The following is a 21109-nucleotide window of genomic DNA, read 5'->3' on the forward strand; positions in this document are numbered from 1 at the left end:
GAGACGGCTAGCGCAGATAGCCCTCACGTAGCTTTGCGCGAAATTCAAAACAAACAAACAAACAAATGATGAGATTTCTGAAGGTGAAATTAGTTTATTTGGAACTCAGAAGTTTCTCGTAGATAATTTTATAGCGGTAGTTGACAACTTACAAATGTGTTTGGAAAATCGGCTTGCTGCATACAAAGCGACAGAAATGAAGTTTGGTTTTCTATCTTATTTCAAAAATTTAAATGAGACTGAAATTTTTGCTGCAGCTAAAAGATTTGAGACATATACTCTCCACATCTAGGCAGCTCTTTTCTCGATGAAATGGTACAGTTTGCGAAATGTTTGATAGTGAAACACCATTAGCACAACAATGTATCAAAGCAATAAGGAAAAACAAAATCGAATCTGTTTTTTCTTAATGTTGACGTGACATTATGAATATACTTGTGCTTACCTGCCACGAAATGCAGTGCAGAGAGAGCTTTTTCTAAAATGGCTAGAGTAAAAAAATGAATTGCGTTCTTCAATGTTAAATGAACGCGTAAACGCCATTTCCTTGCTCACGATAGAAAGGACATTGCTTAGGCAAATAGATTATGAAGATGTAATTAGAAATTCTGCTTCAGCTAAAGCAAGGAAAAAACGATTTTAGAGTAATGTTTTGGCACGCTTCCGTAATGTTGTACAATAACTATATCGTTTTTTATGTTCCTAATTTATTCTTACTTGCCATGTTGTACAAGTAAATAATAATTATTATCATTGTTTAATATTAAATATCATCCTTAAAAGTTAGATGCATCATATTCTAATTTACTTCGAATAATTAGCTTATATTCTATAATTAACTTAATATGTATTGATTATAATTAACTTTAAATTTGCTTGTACCCTATTCAAGGGGCCTCAAAAAAATATATGCGCCAGGGCCTCAAACACCTTAATGTGGGCTTGGCTACTTTAGTATAATAATGAAACTTGACTGTTACTCTTTTAACGTACTGGTGCCCCTAAAATACTTTATTTTGTTTATTTGCCAGCTTATATACTATAAGAGCGCGTGTCTAGCAAACACTCGAGCCTTCAGGAACGTAGAGATACTTATTACGTGTTACCAGGTTCACGTGACTTCCGCTGTCGTAACAACGTGATATTTATTACAAATTTTAACCATATTGGTCTGTTTTCGGCGTTTAATCGGTAACTTTGAAAGATATAATCAGTTTGAACTGACGAGAGTTACAGCACAGTAGCTCGCAAAACATAAAATAAAAACGTGGAGTTTATTCATTTATTATGTACTTACTTTTAATATTTTTTAAGGAAATTATTAGAACAATTCTAATTTTTATGTAAATGAAACTGAATAATCACGAAAGTCATTAGCAAATAACACTAACTTTAACATAAATCATAATTCTAACTTGTATGAACGAGTTTATATTAAATTCTATCTTAAACAAGTAATGATTAGCCTCTTGAGTGTCACTATATGCATAAGATACTGGGGAGTGCATTACTGAGTCACGTGAGCTATCTTAGCAGTGCTGGAAACCTTATCGAATTTTAGACCAATAGAATGTGCTCAGAGGATTAGACAGTCGCCATTTCATACTTTACCATGCCTGTTAAAGCTGGGAAGGTTAGTATGGTAGAGTGGATTTCTTTTTTCGGCGGGTTCGTACTAACGGACCCTTAAATTGGGAATTGTCAAGCTGGAACTGATGGAATTAGAGAATATAGTTGCAAACACCGTATATTTGAAAGCTAGAGAAGGCAAGTATATTTTTAAATAGTATTTTGTATATCAAATCGAACATTTTACTACATTACTGCGAATAATGTGTTATTTAGCTTATTCTCCGCGGCGTGTCGCGTATGATTTAATCATAATGTCATTTCACGTAGGACTTACTCTTTAAATAAACGCGAACTTCTGCGATAAGTTTGATTTCAAAAAGCTTGCTTTAAATAATATGAACATGTCATATATTTTACTGAATGAAAAATAGCGCATTTTTCAGGCGTACCATATGAAAACAGAAATTCGATATTTCTACAACTGAAGAAGTTAACATTTTAGAATCATTTGAAAATTGAATTAAGCCCACGCAGAGTACAGTTTATTTTCTTAATACTTAAGTTATCCAGTCTCTTGAGATTTTTTCATTAATAAATCATTTTATGATATTTAAAACTTGTATTCACTTTTCCGTATTTGCTAGTATATGAAAGTTAGATTGAACAGTAGATTATTTCTTCACTTACGCATGTGATTGAAAGTGAAACTATGCATTTTCTTCCAGGTGGTGATGCTTATACTGTGATAGTGATACATCACCTGTTATCTGAAGCTAAAATAGGCGTAAACATTTTACGCGAAAGAAAGGAGTAATTTGTTAAATTAACTGCAGTTTATATAATCATATGTGTACAGGCGAAATGGGGAGAGACAAGAACATCAGGCTAAAAGACCTATTTTGCTGTACACCATAGAGGTACCAAAACATATCGGATCTGAGAACAACGTTAATGATACACGGAGAGAATCTAATCAGAACAGAATGAAAATTGTAGAAACTGATAATAAACAGTATAGAACTTCCCCTAACAGATAATAATGAACTCCTTTACGTAGTTAATTCCAAAGGAAAAGCAATGCTTACCATAAAAGTCATCATTATTTAGCGATTTAAAAATGAATTTATCTCTACCTATGAGAACTGCTTGTGCCTTTCCACATGTTGAAGTTTGAATAATGTAAATACTCTTCAACTTCAACTGAGTATAAGCTCATTTTGACCTACTTCTATATGTCAAACATTGTTGGTTAAAATATTAGAACAAATTCCCTCTGCTGTTTGTTTTGTCTTTATTAACACTGGAGTAAAAATAAAGAAAATTGCATAATAAGATACCAACCACACTATATCTGCTATATCCAGTGCACTTCTTTATTTTAGCAGGTTATTTTAGAAAGATATAGGATTATATTTTTTGCATTTTTATAAATAATACATTCTGAAAATTACCAAGTTAAATGACTCAAAGTGGTAATAAGGATTTTGAGTGTAAAACAGCACTATTGCTTTTTAGTTAAAATCTCATCACCCAATGTTTTTGTAGCCATCTTGTTAAGCAACTGAAATAATTATTTTAATTTTATTAAAATTAAAAATGTTATTGTACATTACTGATTTGGCTGCTGGATCTCTTCCCCCCCCCCCTTCACTTTAGTGTGAATATCCACTTTGTGTTAAGGTAACTTGTGTATTATAAGTATTTTGAATATTCATTTTGCATTTCAGTTTTGCTGTTTTGTTCTGTGTTTTTTCTGACCTAGTTACTTACTTTAAAAGAAAATGGTTTATGACTTAGCTGGTTAGCCATCATCTTAAACATCAAGTTAACAATTAAATGCTTCTGTAACTGGTTCTGCTGTTTTGTTTATATTTAGCAAAAACCTAGTAAATACTTCATGAAGCTTAGAGCTGTAAGCCCCCTTTTAGACTTTTATTTTGTGTGCTACTATGTCCAACTATTATTGAGGCCATTGCAAATACAGATTTTGATACAAATAATATAATTTCTATTTCAAGAGTTTTATCAAGGTCAACAGTGGTACTAGAGCTGAGCATTTAGTGGTATTTTCTAATTGATTGATAAACTGACAGCCACATTAGTGGGTTACATTTGGTTAATTATTTAGCAAACTGTTTCTCAAACCATGGTATGTACAATATAAAAAAAAATAACAAAAGTTTATTATGGGTACCGCCAGAAAATTGCCTTTCCTCTAGTCAACAATTCAAAGAGAAAAGGAGAAAAGTTAGCATCATGTGCTAACCAAACTTTGATCCCCCCTTCCCTTTTTAAATCTGAAGTACACAGGAATAAAAAGGTTTTGGATTGAGGATGACAGAATATAGAAAATGGTACCCATGGAATCCCATTTTGATAAATCTTGGCTTATAAGTGACTCCTAAAATTTTGTTGGAATTTCATATCTGAAATTTAGGATGAAAAGGTGTTCAAGTAGCATAGACATGATGGGTGTTATACGGTTGAATGTTTGTGGTCAAGAAACACATTCTTACAGTATTTAAGTAAACAAAAAAGTATTTTAATGAGCTAATTAGTATTTTTTTCCAACTCTGAGAAAGACAGCAGAGGTGTCACATACATTGCAGAACAATTGTGGGTGGCAAAGGGGTAAAATCCCAAAGTCCTAAATGATAATTGTGTAAGATCTAAAAAAAAGTTGTATTTACTTTACCAGTTGTAATAGAGCACTGTCTCAATGGCTTGATTTAACTTCCACTGTGCCAAGATCCTTTCCATTACTCATGCAATTGTGTTTCTATCTGTATAAAGTGAGTTATCCTAATTATAATCCAAATGCATTATTTTGCACTTATTTAACTCAAAATTATTTTCTGAATATTTATACAACTTAATAATTTATCCATGTTATTCTGCAGTATTTGTTTATCCTCAGTACAGCTAGAAATACAAAAGTTTAATATTATTAGCAAACTTTAATAATTTACTAATTATCCCCCTACAAATAATCATTAAAATACTGTATATAAGAAAAAGCAAAGGCTCATGCACTAACCCCTGAGGTACTCAAATAGTAATAAAGGTGCAGTTAAGTGGATTCCATTAATAACATTTTAGCTTTTCCTCATCCAACTATCCTACAGTTAAATTTACTAGTCTTTCCCTAACCCTCACTAGTGTGATTTTCATAGCTAATCTTCTGTGTTGCATCTTATCAAAAGCTTTTTAAAAATCTTATCAATTTCAAACCCTTACCATTGTGCAAATAACAAGTAACATTGTAAAAAAAGTTAGTAGATTAGTACGACAAGATTTTATTTTAATGAACATAGTGTTGCGTCATCAAGTCACATGACTACTGTGACGCAACGTTTCTAGAACTATCATGTACTTTGGCGAATGTTCTTGTTCTTATTAGATATAGGGTAGGCTGGTATATAAAAGAGGGGAATGTAATGTGTGGGTAGACAGTGAGTAATTGAACTGCAGTCACAGGGTATTGTTGAAGTTAACGTTCGTTCGTGATACTGTTTGTTTTAGCGCGAATATTGAGATTAAGTGTATCGCAGAGTTATATTCGGAAAGAATAAACCAGTTTTATTAAGTAAAGACTTGTGTCGTTAAAGTTTCGTCGGAACGAAGTTACGGAAAGTTAATTAACAAACGGAGACGTAACAATATTTTGAAAAGCTTATATTATAGGACTTGACTTTTTTCTACTACATAAGTAATTTTCAGGTCAAGTCTTACCACCTTTTAGAAAATAGAGTAACATTAGCAGCTCTCCATTCGCAAGTATTTACTTACTGTGTCTATTGACCTACCAAAAAGTGGAAGAGAAAGGATAGTGAATATGATTTTAGACCTACTTTAAAACTCTGGAAAAATACTGTTTGATCATGGTGCTTTATCTGTTGTTATTCTCTCAATCTTTCTACTAATAACTTTAACATAATTCATGCTGTTAGTTTTAAGATTATCAGTTGGCTGTTTTTCATAAGCTCTTTTGAATCTCTTAATTTTTTTTTTTAAACCAAATACCTGCTTTTCTGAATTTAACTAAACTAACTGATTGTAAGCAAAGAAACGGATTGGACATAATGTGTAATATAAAATGAAAGCACTCTTTATTTAAATGAATGGACAAACAGAGTGTATTTACTTGCATTAGGACACTGAACAGTTGCATGCTACTGTAATTGTGAATTGATCCACAAATTATTCTTCCCTTAAGATGTCTTCCTGTCAACCAACTCACTTGAAATCCTGTGTAGACTGTTTAAATCTAACATTTTTTACCTAATGGGAAACATCAGGTTTACACATAGCAGCTACTACTATCCACGTGACAGGTCATTCTCATTCAACATAGAGAAGGCCTCTACATATCATCTGTCCTACTAATGAAGGACACTGCTATCATTAACCCTTTTCAGTGTGCTGCATTTCAATAATATCTGCTTCTGGCAGAGCCAGTATTATATGAAGAAAACAAGAAACAATGACAGCTAGAATGAAATCAACTTAATGGTTTTCTGGTCCACATTGTGCAAAAACTGCATAGATTCCAAACAAATGAAAAATTGTGAAAATTTCTACATTAAAATAAGAAGATAAGAAGTGTATTTTTTTCTGAATGCCACACATGTCATTCCCATTCTTTTTTAGTCTTATTCTCAAGTCAAAAATTAAATTTAAATCTAACAATCTTTGTACTCATGACATGGTCCAGAATTTCTCTTGTCCCTTTAAACCTTTACACACAATTTGGATGACACTCATTCATTGAACATGAGACTCGCACATCTACACCTATTCTCACACTCTTACACATTGGTAAAAAACTCAACTTTTCATCAAACTGACAGCTTTCTATAATGTATTGTGGTTGGTTGACAGGCTAGATCCAGGTTAAATTCAGCATTAAAAGTGTACAGAAAATTTACCAGACTGCACTACTTTGCTTCATTGAATAAAAAGATGTGTGCCTTAGGTATACACAACAATTTAACACTCACTAAATTTAACTTTTCAAATATCTCACTCAGATTGCTAAAAGTTGGCAACCTTGTTACAATATATAATGTATTTACAAAAAACACAAACCCTTGGCAAAGAAAATCACAAAACACTCTTTAACAAAGAAAACTTGCAGAAACAAAAACAACTATAACAAAGATTACCATTAGGGGTGGGTAGCTGTTCAGCGCTATACAAAAATAATCTGAAGACTCATTTCTCAAGAATATATAAAACACACTATGCATTATTGTCTCTATGTATGTTTAAAAGAAATTATAATCCTTCAATGTAGAAACTCACATTTTGAAATGTTATATCCTTTAATAAAGATACAGTATTTTTCAGTGCCATTGTATAGTATATAATATTTTATAGTATTAATAATCATAATACAAAACTATGAGATCACAAACTAATACATATTCCTGCATGAATGTTCTTTCTAAAAATGAAATATAAAATAAAAATGCAAAATAAATCATCTTGGACAGAACATCAAAATCATATTTTGATGTTGATGCCTCATCATTTACTGTATACTGCCAGCATGGTGGTGGTGTGGTGTAGCCAGCTGGCTTGCTTGCATCATGATTAAAGTGGTGATGATGGCAATGATGGAGATGTCAGACTGAGTGGTTGAAACTTCAGCAGCAGCCAGGGACCACCAGGCTTCCATGGGTCTCAAATTGACCAATACCCTCAATTGTTCTGGACAACAAAATAACCCTTTAACAAAGCCTCATTCCTCTCCATACCATTTGGTTAGTGTGTGGATTGAGCTCACACCTACATTATAAGGAATGGGAATTGATACTGTGATGGTTCTTACACATGTGAGCTGATTCAGATTAAGTTATGTCTTAACTTTTGACTCTTAGAATCCATTAATGTTTAAGCTGTCTTTCTTTAGTGACTTTCCTTCAATTACAAGTTTAGTACAAGGTTTTAGAGTGGCTTACAATGTTTCCACCACATGGGTGTTACTTTCCACCTCCCCCAAGTACACTTACAACCAGCATTTTCATGCATTATTTCACCTTGCACTGAAACAATGTGAAGAAAATATTCAGCAAAATAGCATGATTATTAAAAATTCTTCAATCTGAGTGGCTGAAAATATTATATCACAACCAAATAAAACACTGGGTACACCAAGTTTATATTTATGGTACCTAAATTACTGTATGAATTTCATTTGCTACTGATAATTTCACCAATTCATCAGTATTTCAGTCTAATCCAGTTGAAAAATATTGTACTGTACTACTCTTCATGAGAAAAACCAATGTGCTTCCATTTATGAGCCATCAAGTTCAACTCATTTTTTATTTCAGGCATCAAAAAATAATCTCAGACAGATTTCAGCCAGAATTAATACTTCTGCTTTTACTACTGTATATCAACTTCCACTCAAAGGAAACACAGCTCCTTCACTGAATGGAGAATTGACATACCTTCCAGGTATGTAGGTGATAATATAGTGAGTATCTGACAGCATGCTCCATAGAGTTCTCACCACTCAGTAAAATCTGGTGAGTGATTCTCTTAAAACATTGGATTATGTTTTTGCATTTGCAAATTCATACATTGACTCAAAGCCAAGATTGCAATATCCTTTTAGTCAATGATTTTTTAACCACTTGATCATTCCAGCTTATGAAGTAAATCAAGTGCTAATCACAAAACTTAGTGCTTACATCATACCATAAAATACCACCTGATTGATCAGAAAGTAAGGATTGCAAAACCCTTTCAACTGAGTTCTCAAACTTATCTCTACCATCTTTGGTTTTGCAAATGGTTGATGTGCTAGGTATTATGTCTACTCATTCCAGCTGTTCTAGTATCAGGTAATTGACTGGCAATCAGACAATGTAGTACATACATTGTACTTTACTATATAACCCAATTGCTCAAGAAGCAAGGTCACAATACCCTTTCAACTGAGTTTTTAAATGCCTTGCTACCATCACTTGTTATGCAAACTGATGATGTACCAGGCATTACATCTAGTAGCTATAGTTGTTGTAGCTTGTGATGATCATCTTGACCCACTCATGTCAAACAGAAGGTCAGTGTCTCACCCAACTGTTGGAGCTGGCTTTTGCCTCTAACTGCAGGATCTTCTCATCTTGCTTATCATGAACAGCCAGATGAGTACCTTAGGTTTTTTTCCCCCTTTGTCCAGCGAGTCAGTAGGAATTGAGATGGCATTTTCATCATCCTCCAACTCGTTAATCTCCATCCCAGACTCCTAATCAAGCCTTTGCATGAAAGATATGTCAGTAACACGTGGATGCAGCTAGTCAGCATATATTTCTAACTTTTACTCATTTTTCACTGCTATAACTCTTAAATTACTGAACCAACTCATCAGAGTACAATAAAAAGCTTCATCTTACTACATGGAAAGGAGTGCCCATGCTGGATGCAGATTCTTCAGTTACTCTTCACAAAGCTCCTTAAGTGTTAATTTTGGCATCCATCCACTAGTGGAATCACATACTGTATGGCTTGATGTCAGAAATATTTTTGACTCCCATATGGTGTCAAGCGTCATGATATACAGTGAACAGATAGGGTCTCACCACATGTCAAGACAATCCACGTTGTGTAATGCTGTTATTCAGTGTTCAATAATCACTTCCAGATTTTGGAAGTTCATTAACCATTTCAGTGACACGCAGTCCACTCTTATAGTGAATCTTCAACCATACAAGAAGTGTCTAACTTTTCACAAAGTTTGTGACTGTGAGCAGCACTTTCTTCATAATATAGAATCTGTTTTCAAGAGCCTTGAGCTTGCAAATAGCAATTACTACTCCATCCTGCAACTGTTATAACTCTGCTCCAATTCAGTCTTTTCATGAAATATGCCAGTATTTGGATTTATACTAAAGTATGCTTCATGAAATAGAGTGCTTGTTCACACTCCCTACTACATCTGCAGTGTATATCTACCTTAGTGAGAGCCAACAACTCTCTTGGACAACTATCTCCTTCCAGGGACCAAATCTCCCTTTGTTTATAAACCCTTCAAACTGTGAAAAATGCCATTTTCTCAAAGACAAGCTTTTTAAAATTATATATTTGAAAGTTTAAGTTAGGGTGATACACACATAAGAAGAAATGCAGAAAACTTTATAATAAGATATTCTATGGTCATGGCATCAAAATGTTGTATTTTCAGGTAAGATTTCTCCTAGGATTGACAGAGGATGGATTCACTAAATAACAGGTTTGTCAAGATATCTACCATGGAATAATTTTATATCCTTTGTCTGAGTTTATTAGAAATAAAGAGAGACTGAGAACAAGTGTACAATCAGAATAAAGTCTTTATTAAAAATAAACACAGTGAAAACATATCTTATCTGTTGCAATAGGCAGTCAGCTCTGCTAGAAAGCTGGTTTGAATATCATAGAGAATACTAACTTGGTTGATATTCAATTATAGTTTGTATTGGTTGAGATGGTGTTCTAGGATGAATTAGTCTCAAGTTACTTATTTAAATCTTTAACATAAGACTTACCCAAAGATATTAGTGCTACATACCTGACATAAAAGAGGTCATTACCTCAAGAGGTCACCTGAGTGTCAGTATAAAAGATGACTGCCTGACTTCACATACTACAAGTGATTTTGCAGTTAGCTTTCACGTGGGAAGAGAAAAGGGGATATTCTAGGTAAATGATAAAACAATAGGTAGCTAGAGCAAAAGGAACTTAACCTTCTTGAGCAACATGTTATGTGAAAACTGCACGTACTTCCATCAGTAACCAATTTTGAAAATTCTTATATTAATACAAAAAGATAGGAATGGTATGCTTATTTACCACACTTAAATAAATAAATAGAAACTACTGTTTTAAAAAAAGAATAATTACAAATGTAATATTTGAGAAAGAAATTGTTATTTGAAACAGTTCTAATTTTACCAGCTATATATGTTAAGTCTTGACAATTCTGATGATAGTCATGTCTTTTTAAAATTCTTACAGCTATTATTTTTTTCTTGGTGCCTAACTATATTGAATTTTATAATACTACAAAATGGATTTGAATTCCAGCCTAAGGAGATACTTTTCTACTTATCACCACCATTAATAGTAATTTATTAATTTTCATTAGAACATTTTCATTCCTACACGTGGTTGCAGACAGTAAAAGGTGGAACATTGAGCATCCAGATCTGTTCTGGTGTTTTTTTGTGAGATAGGCAAAGGAAGGTTAAGTCTAGTAGTAGGTGTATCCCCACTGCTATGTGGGTTCTACTTGTTCAGACACCTATAAGACCAATATAGATTTAATATTTTACCACTATGTAACTTGTACCCTAGTGTAATGTTATTTTTTTTGCATGGAAGTTCGTAATTTGTCTTAGGAAAAATAGCTATACTTTTTAATTTAGTAAATATATAGGCATTGGTCTAAGGATTTTGGAATAGTGCAGGTCAGTCTACTGTAAAGTTTGAGTTGATGAAAGATGGGTTTCAGAAGCTTATCAATTCTGCCCCTACTATTGATTAAAAACAAGGTTTACATAAACCTCAGAGTTTTCATGGATTACAGTGTTTTCATTTGTGATCTGTAAATAATCTAGTTTCTGTATACCATACTGATCCTCTAAATATTATTAATTCATAATTAAAAATGACTGCTGTATAAACTTGAGGAAGGGCCTGATAACTCATGACTAAAATGTTGTATTATTTTGAATTTATGTTTCTAACATATGTCTTTGGCACTGTTAAAGTTTCTCATGAATTCCAAACATTTCAGTTGGAAATCTTGGCAATGAAAAAGCCAACTAGACAGAAATAAAGTAAATTACAGATTGTATCATTGGTCATTGCAGTCCATTTAATATAAATATTTTAATGAGTAAAGTACTGGATATAGAAGTTTTTTTTGTTTTTTTTTAAATCACAAAATTAAGATAATTTGTAATACTATTTCTCATGAATACTTCCCAACAGCATCATGCATACCTCTGGCTATAATATAGCTCCAAAATCTTAGAGTTCAGAAAGTACCAAATCATCTGTTCATGTAGCAATATACTTATGTTGCCTGTCATTTAGACTTCTTTTCCAGACCAAAGACTCTTGACCTACACCATAGCAGGATGTTTTGCAGCCTTGTCAGCCACCTTTTGCTTATTTTTTTATATATGGTTCTGTCATAATCATTTCAAACATGGTTTTCTTTTGTACCATGTTCAGGCAATCTGATATTGCTTGACATGCATGGCTCCCTTTTGGGATTCCTGCAATCTCCTATTCTTGCTGCATGACTCCTTCCTCATTTGGGAATCTTTAGTCCACTACTCTTAGCAGTTGGAGATCTTTTGTTCTTCCATAGTAGTTTACCATCAAGTCAATTCTCATCAGGTTCATCCCTGGACTCGCTGGCTTTACTCTTTTTGGTGACTATTGGGCAAGATCTTACAGCTGGAGAGGTGTTCAATGTTCAACATGCCTTCTTCATCTTCTGGCAATTTCATCTCCATCTTGACTTCTCCTTTCAGTCACCATTATTCAATCTACTCTCCATTATAGTGTGGTAAGTTCCTCATTTATTTCTTTGCCCATGTTTAATATTAGTCTCATCTCTAACTTGGAACCCATCCAGAGGCTGGTGTTGCCTCATGGGGTATAGTTACTTCCCTAAATCCACATCAAATCAGGAGTAACAGAAAGTGCTAAGCCCATCCACCCTGATTTCTGTGTGTCCACTGTGGAGATGGGATTTCCTGCAAGACCACTACATATATAAACAAAACACCAAGAAAATTCACTTGTGGATATGAATAAGAAAACAGTGGGATATTAGACCTTTTTTTTTTTTTTTCCTTTATTATTTTCTTCAATTGGTTTTTGATTTCAAAGGTCACTCTTCAGGATATAATTTTACTGAGTGGGACATCTAACATAGAATTTTTGTAAATATATCTTTAATCTTGAATTATCTGTTTCACCAATATAAAATTCACCAAAATTTACACATTCTAAAAGATATACTACATTCTTAGAATTGCAATTAAATGAGTTATTAATGAAAATGATATTTTCTTTATTATTGTTCTTTATTGTTTTTGTAGTTTTCATGTAACATAAATTACATAAAGCATAGTTGTTTCTTTTACAACTGAAAATACCTTCTTTTAAAAAATCTCTTTCGTAAGGTTTGTTCAATAATCTATACAAATTTTTAAGTTGTCTTCTTGATAAAATGATTTTATTATCTTTGGATACATCATTCAGTTTTTTTTATCTACTATTTGTTTTAAATGGGTATTAACAAATTAAATATCAATATGTATATTTGGACAATAAGTCACAATAAAAAGTAATTTTTTCTTTAGGTTTACTAATTTCTTTGTTTAAATGTTTTTTTTATTAAAAAGTTATTCTTAGCAAATTCAAAACTTTTTAATATAATGTTTTCAGATAGTGACACAGAACAAGAATTTTTTTTTTAGTTCTAATAATCTCTCATTTCTTAATTGGAACCAAATGATATAATCTACTTGCAAGACTTGGAGGAACATTTAATTGTATATGTTTGGGATGAGTACTTAAAAATATACATATTGACATGAGTTTGTAGGTTTATAAAAAAAAAAAAAAATTAAGTTATAGTTTTATAGTCAAAAAATCCCATAGTGATATTAGCATAAGTTGGAGCAACTTTTGTGCCAATTGCTGTACCATACATTTTGATGAAAGATTTGTTCCTCATAAGTAAAAAAAAACAATTTTTTAGTATATCTAAACCTTTTAAGATAAAATCTTTATTAAACCTAGGATTAATGAATTCTTTGTATTTAGCTAAAACTTTCCACAGCTCTTAAGTCCATAGTCATGTTCAACAGTTGGATACAGAGCTACCATGTCTAAAGAAACAAAACTCTTATTTTTCTTCTAATTTTTGGCAGTTTTTCAACAAATTCAAAATCATCCATAATAAGACTAGGAATGTAAGATAAAAAAGGTATTAAAAATATGTCCAAAAGGTCACTTAAATGTTCAGTAATTTTTTATTACTTTTTACAGTCAGTCTTTCTGAAATATTGAGAGGTTTCCAATATAAACATATTCACTTCTTGTTTTCAACAATAATTCATTAATCTCTCTTGATTTATGGATCTTAGAAAGTACATAAAAATACCCAATTTCTGAATTACTTAAAATAATATCTATGTTTAGTTGAAAAATAGTATTTGTAGGTTTTTTATAGATTCTCAGTAAAATTATATCCTGTAAAGTGACCTTTGAAGTCATGAAACTGGTTGAAGAAATTAATAAAAGAGTAAAAAATTGGATAGTCTGATATAAAAACCCCAGGGCAGTGTGTGCCCGACTACCTAGCTTGTCCATGCCAGCTTTTTAAAATAAGTTTAATGATAACTTATTCCAGTTCCTCCAGTAAAAGACCTTTGTGGTGGTTAGGCCTGAGCACCTATCCACAATCTCTCCAACACAGTGTTCTCTCCCTTTAGAGAATTACTTATTAGTCATGCAATCCATCTGGAGAGAGTCCAAGTAGACAGTACAGTGCAATGTGAACTAGGGCAGGGATGTCCATGTCAGTGTAATGCAAATCATCCCCTATTATAATGAAGGGCTAAAGAAAACTCTGGATTATGCCATTCAAGTAGATGAATACAGCATTCCAGGTTAGTTCAGAAAGGGCACACCCCATTAATTGTTGAAATGTAGCAGAGCATTACATAATCCAAATGATAACATGACAAACTGCCACAATCCATTTCCTGCAATAAGACTGTCTTCTTTCTACTTGTGTCCCCCACTGGCTCAGCAGTATGTCTGTGGACTTATAATGCCAAAAACCAGGTTTCAATTTTTGTGTTGGACACAGCACAGATAGGCCATTGTTTAGCTTTGTGCTTAACTACAAACAAGCAAATCTTTCTACTTGCACTTTCCAATATCCACTTTAACCTCCAATAAGGAGAACCATTTTGATCCAAATAGAGCATCATCCAAACCACAAAAGAGCGAAACAAGTATAGTAGATTATACTTGTATCTTTCTTGTTCACAAGTATAGTAGATTATGCTTATGGACTACTACATGTACTAGATTCTGTCAGTCCTTGTTCCTTTACAGCTTATATCTCTTTGAAAGCCTTGACCTGTTTTGCAAGTGGAAGTCATCTGGCTGTTTGATGTATTAGGGCTGCGTTTCCAATATCAGTCTTGTTAGATATTTTTTCAGCCTAAGGTCCACTGAAGGTTTATTGATATTTCATGAACAAGTTATGTAACTTCTCACATTGATCAGCTGTAAGAGCTTCACAGCTCTGGTCATAAAGCTCTTGTAAGTGAAGTGGTAAGCACTTCTTATGTGAGGATTTGACATTAGACTTTGTATATCCTTTCTTAAAGGTGAATACTTCTGAAGTTCTTTTACACAGAAGTACTAACTGTATAGCCTCACATCTTGCAATGTCTCATCCAGATTTGACTAATTTCATGATTTGTTGGCTCATCACCTTAATGATGGCATTTTGTTCTTCAGATTCACAAAAGTTCTTCCAGCCATTAATACATCAGAACACACTGAAGTTTTGATTCTATTATAACCCAGTCACTAGACTTAAATTTATCTTTAGTGAGTTATGATTTGAGTATTTTACTTGGTGTCAATATAGTAATTGCTCCTCTTGTTGTCACAGGAAGTTAAATCTGTGGTATAGTAATTGTCATGTAGTGCACAGAGATATCCTGATCATAGACTGTGAAGTTAGCATAACATTACAACCATATTTCCACATAAAGTAGGTTCCCAATATGCATTTTTCCTCTATGTCAGTTACCCACACATCATGAGGCATAGAGAAACTTCCAAGAGGAAAGATAACTTCTAACTTTTCTTATGCTGGACTTTATGTCCAATCACTGTTCACATCAACCCTTCTTTCTTCATCTCTGGAAGTAATATCCCATCTTTCATTACCAAATTGGGTTGAACTGTTGTAACTGTAGAACTTGGGCTGATCAATATATTACAAGACTTTTATCAATAAATTTGCAGACTTGTGGGCAGGTTCCTTTAACTAATTAATTTAGCTCATTTGTTGCAGATGGGATATTCTCAGTTAAGCTTTTCCCCCATAAGTTCAGCTAATTCCTGTTTCTTTGTGTCTGGTTAGCCCTTTGTTCCATCAGTCTGGATTGACCTCAAAACTCAACTTTGGTGTGTTAACAGATTCAGTTGTAATGGCCAGGTTTCCTACATACAAAACATTTCCCTCTTTCTGGTGTTTTTTGGTAGGAGTTCTTATTCTCTACAAGCCTTTTGTTTACAGTTTGTGGCAATATGTCTTTTCAAGTTAAACTTGAAACATGTGTTGCCCTGTGGTTCATTTCTTTTATTCTGTGAAACTATTTGTTTAACTAATCCTTTTAAGTTCTTCTAAACTATTATCAGCAGGCATTGGTGTTTCAATACTGCTCCATCTGATGATCCTGTACCATCGAGATAGTGTATTTTTTTCGTTATCTGCAACTTGAATGGATTCTAGTTCCATTGCCAACTGCAGCGCTTCCTTTAAAGATGTGTACCTATTTTGCTTCAGCCTAATCTTCATATCCTTATCTGTTATGGCATCTACAAATTGATCACATGCCAACGAATCCTTTATTTTATGAGAAATATTAAGATAAATGAGCAAGCCTTTAGAAATATTCTGTAAGTTTGGCTGAGGTCTCTTCTTCCCTATCTACCCTATTGCAAATAATTGTTACTGTTCTCAGCTGGAAGGTCACATAACGTCTCGTGTAGACCAGGTAAGTTCTCAAGTTTCATATTTTTTAAGTAGATTATGTTTTAAATTAGAACTCTTGAGCCAGTGTAGAAAGTGGTGTAGCTGGCTTAATCTTTACATTTAATAATTCGTTTTCCACATATTCTGTCATTATCTCGTTGATATCTTTTTGCAATTTTTCAGTTTTGTCATTACAGCCTTCTTGTAACTTTTGATGTTCTTCTGCATTTCTGTAAGCTTGTTGACTTCAACCTGATATTTTTTATTTTGACTTTTTAAGCCGTAAGTCTCTTTCTTTTATCTCGTCCAGCCCACGTAAAAATAATAAATGAATTTTTTTTTTCTGACGTTTATGCAAGCTGCCTTCACTTGTTCACTGTTGTAACGTGTAAGCCAAGTTTACAAATGACGTTAAAAAAGAAATATTTTTCCAATGACTAATGGGAAATGAAACTCGCTTATACAGTTCATAGCTGGCTAATTGATCAATTAACTTAACATACGCGATAACTAACATTCATCCAAATACTAAATACTTCAGTGAAATAAATTAAGTGACATGCACTTCACTGATTGAAAACAACTAACTCTTTGGCTCAACGCTTTACTGATAGCTTAGCCCACTAATTGACTGTCCATTTGTATTTATATCTGATGTCTCTCTCCTTATATATTCGTGAAAGTTACTAGATTTTCGTGACATCATTCAGAACATTCTTATTATTCTATATCTAATTTTGTAAACTTTTCGTCATGCGGCTTCTAGTTAGCATGTAAGTTAAAACATTGAAAACACAGTTTACAACAATGTTTCAGTTTACCGCCTTCAAGTTAAAAGTGATTTTTCTTTAAAGCATATACGTGTTTCTGCTGGTAACATCCCCGTCCCACCAAATATGCTCGCCCTTTCAGCCGTGGGGGCGTTATAATGTGACGGTCAATCCCACTATTAGTTGGTAAAAGAGTAGCCCAAGAATTGGCGGTGAGTGGTGATGACTAGCTGCCTTCCCTCTAGTCTTACACTGCTAAATTAGGGACGGCTAGCGCAGATAGCCCTCGTGTAGCTTTGCGCGAAATTCAAAACAAACAAACTGCTGGTAAGTTCTCAAAACTAAACAAATGTGTGTGCAATACCGTTTTAATAGATGAATAGAAGAGAAGGTACATAAAACTTCTTGTTATAAAGATGATCCATTATATATATCGTGTGTTAGCATCCATCATCCAAAGTTGGCTGGTTCGATACCATAATTTTTGGTATGGCAACTGGAAACTGTAAGACAGTGCACTGGGCTATTGTTTTCAGGATGTTTGCCCGAGAAGGGCGGGATGGGTAAAAAAGCCTATGAAACATGACATATTTCCCTTTTTTTAAATAAACTTTTGACTTTGAATTTAAAGACACAATTATTACATTTCACATATCAGGTTATGCAATTAGTATCTAACGAGATATTCAAAGATTTAGTAATAAAGAAAGAAGGAAAAGGAACATTATCTGACATTCGATGACGAGGAACCCACTTTGAGACTAATAATGGCTGGAGACGGTTTGAATGGGTAATGAAGAAAAACTTTAATATAACAGCAAATGTACAACGTTTCGACAAGGTTTTGTCATCATCAGGTACAAGTAATTTACACTGACATTGTCGATTGTACAAGATTTGCTTCCTTAACGAGTATCCTCAGCGAATATTTAACGATTTTTTAAAAGAAAATGTACGTATGTGCATATTTTGTCACCGACTGTTGTAACAGTCCTTTACAGGTTGACACAAACTGTTATTATTAATAGCCTCTTAAATTGGTGTGAGTATTTTAGCGATATCATAGAACTGATACTATGTTCTGTGTATATATTAATTTTATCTATGCATCAAGTGACAACTTTGGAAGGCCAGGCTGTGAATTAAAATGTCACGGTTTGTGCAGCCGATTACGCTTCGCACATTTAGCTCTGGGCGTATTATAAGAGTGACAATTAATTAAAAGATCATCAAAATACAGAGAAAATTTCGTTAGAATCGCTCTAAGGAAAAAAGTGTTACACTTTGGTCATTTTTTCTACCAAACGACATTTATGTGGTCTCAGTAGTGCTGAAACAAACATTGAACTTGAATCTATACGTTTATTTTACATCTACGTTTATATTCGATTAGTACATAAAACTGAGCATCGTTTGTAGGTTCAAACTGTTTTATTTGCCGGGCTTATATACTCAAATAGAGGGTAGTCAAGATCCTTCGAGAATCTCATGACGTGTTACTAGTGTCACGTTACTTCTGCTGAGTAACATTATTATTTTTTTAAATTTTGTTTTGTATGACGTCTCGTATTTGTTTGTTAACTTAGTGGACAGCAAGTCATTCATTTGTTATTTTGGATATATATTCTTTCAAAAAATGACCTTATTAGAATAACTAACAAACGCAATCGAGATTATTTACAAACATCGAATTCCAAAAGCAGTCATCGATTAAGCACGAGGTCTCGGTAAAGGCCATTTGGCGGAAATATTGACCACGAGTTTTAACAATTTCCTTATTGTTATATTAATTGTTGTAATTGCATTTGTTTTTGTTCGCTTTTAGGCACCTTTTTCAACTGTTTTTGACTCGCACAGTAGGTTTAACACTTGAAACTTTCGACTCTCTTAACACGTAATACAGTCATACACGGAAGGAGATAATTCTCGATTGAAAAAAAAATCTATAAGCATCAAAATACGAACTTTAACATTCTTATATATAAACACGAAACAAAGAGTTGAGCTTGGCCTTGTGGGAAATGTTCAGATAAAAATGTTTATTTCCAAATTTTCCTAGTTATATGTGTAATACGATGTTACGGTTGCGATGCAAAATATTTGGAATCGAGGATTTAAGGTTTGTTACCTGTTTGTCTCCAAAACGTGCTCCGCACAATGAGGTTAGCGTGCTGAAAAAATGGCAATAAAGTCCCACTATTCAGTCAGACTAGAGTAGTCGTAGAGTTTGTGATAAGTGTTCTTTACTAGCTGTCTTCCTTCTAGTCTATCAGTTCAGGATTGGGAATAGCTAATTGCAGATAAACAACGTCGAGCCGTAAGAAAAATGTTTTAGAAACCGCGCAATTAATTAATTTTTTTCATAATTCGCTTGTTAGACGAAACTAGTGAATAAATAACTAAATGAATAATAATAACAAAAGAGGAGGAGGAGGACTGTCACAGCCTTATATTGATATGTTAATAGCATATTTTTCTTAGAATAACAGAACTGTATGGTACACTGATTTTTTAGTCAATTTTCTAATTTATTACCGGTTACGAAAGTAAACTATCAGCCAATGTTCCATTTTAGTAATTGTAGTTAGCATTGTTTAGTTTACCGTATGAAAAATTTTGAGTAATAATTTGTAAATTAACAATTTGAAAAATTATCATATGTACTATGTTTGTACAAAAAGAATATAGGCATGATATGAAAATTAGAAGTTCACAATCATAACTGTTCATTATACGTGTATCGTTTAATTAGTTGTTCTGAAACTGATACTGTGTAGAACTTAAAGCGAATAATATGCGCGTCTATTTATTCTGTTAGGAATACTTAGATATATTTCTTTATAAGCTTCTAAACATCACACAGGAAATTATCATGTCTGATAAATAAATCTTTCGTTTGAATTTTATGTTACATCTGATGAGTAAGTCTTGCACACTTATGTAAAACTACTAGTGGCTAATCTAGCTCCGCCTCTCTAGGTTAAATTAGTATAAAACACTCATTTTCGTCAGCACTACACATCTGAAAAGTGACATACAACCACTACTAATTTTTTTTTTTCCTGTGTTGTACCGTAACGGAGGGTCTGGGGCTATTTATTACATGGGGCATGTATACAGCTTAGTTATATTCTGTTATCAGTTAAATTCACCATCTGTTGACTATGGTGAAAAAACTAATATGGTAAATACAGAACTGGTTTTATCTCCCGAAACTCGATATGTGAGGTCAGGGAAGATAATGAAATGGCGCTGTCCTTTTTTTTTCATATAATTTTTGAAACTCTTTGACAGTAAGTACTTAGTCTATTTAAGTATAAAAATGCGAAGGTGATAAAATAAATTATAGACTTTTAAGGGAAAAAATCACCTTTAAAACTATGATAATATTCTATTAACTTGGCGAAGTTTCTGGCTTGAAAAAGAGCGTTTGCTCGAAACGTCGCTAATTTAATAGATTATTATCGTAGTCTATTTAGATTAAGTCTTGAAGATTGCAAAACATTAAATGTTTAGGTTACATACTTAAGTTAGCAGCTTTTCAAAATTCTAGGGTTTTATGCTTTAATTCACTTTAAAAGTTTACTAAAATTCAAAGTGACATAATTCGATATTTTAAATTTACTTTGCTGACAAATTTGCTGTGACAGGACTACACATTTACAAAACTTCTAGGGTGTAAATAAATATATTACCCTACACATACGGATTTTTTAGGCCATTCTCCAGTTAGGCCTAACACATACAAAGGCTCGGATTAAAGTTTAGTGGAGCCCTAGTAGGCCCAGGTAACATTTGGGAATAATAATAATATCTCAGTCTTGCCTCTATTTCTGATAGTGATAGTGTTACGAAGTTTTTTACTTGTATGGCCGGGGCCGTAGGTAGCCTATGTGTTGAACCGGTTCTGCTTTCACAGCAAAAGATTACGTGTTTACGCAAGATTAATTTCTTTTTTAAAGATGTG

General features: G+C 33.1%; 1 pseudogene; it reads left to right on the forward strand.

Annotated features, from left to right (window-relative positions):
- Positions 1–1585: 1585 nt before the first annotated feature.
- Positions 1586–21109, forward strand: part of LOC106458164 — an 88972-nt pseudogene continuing 69448 nt past the window's right edge.

Source organism: Limulus polyphemus, unplaced genomic scaffold (genome assembly GCF_000517525.1).
Source record: "Limulus polyphemus unplaced genomic scaffold, Limulus_polyphemus-2.1.2 Scaffold423, whole genome shotgun sequence".
Taxonomy (NCBI): Eukaryota; Metazoa; Arthropoda; class Merostomata; order Xiphosura; family Limulidae; genus Limulus; species Limulus polyphemus.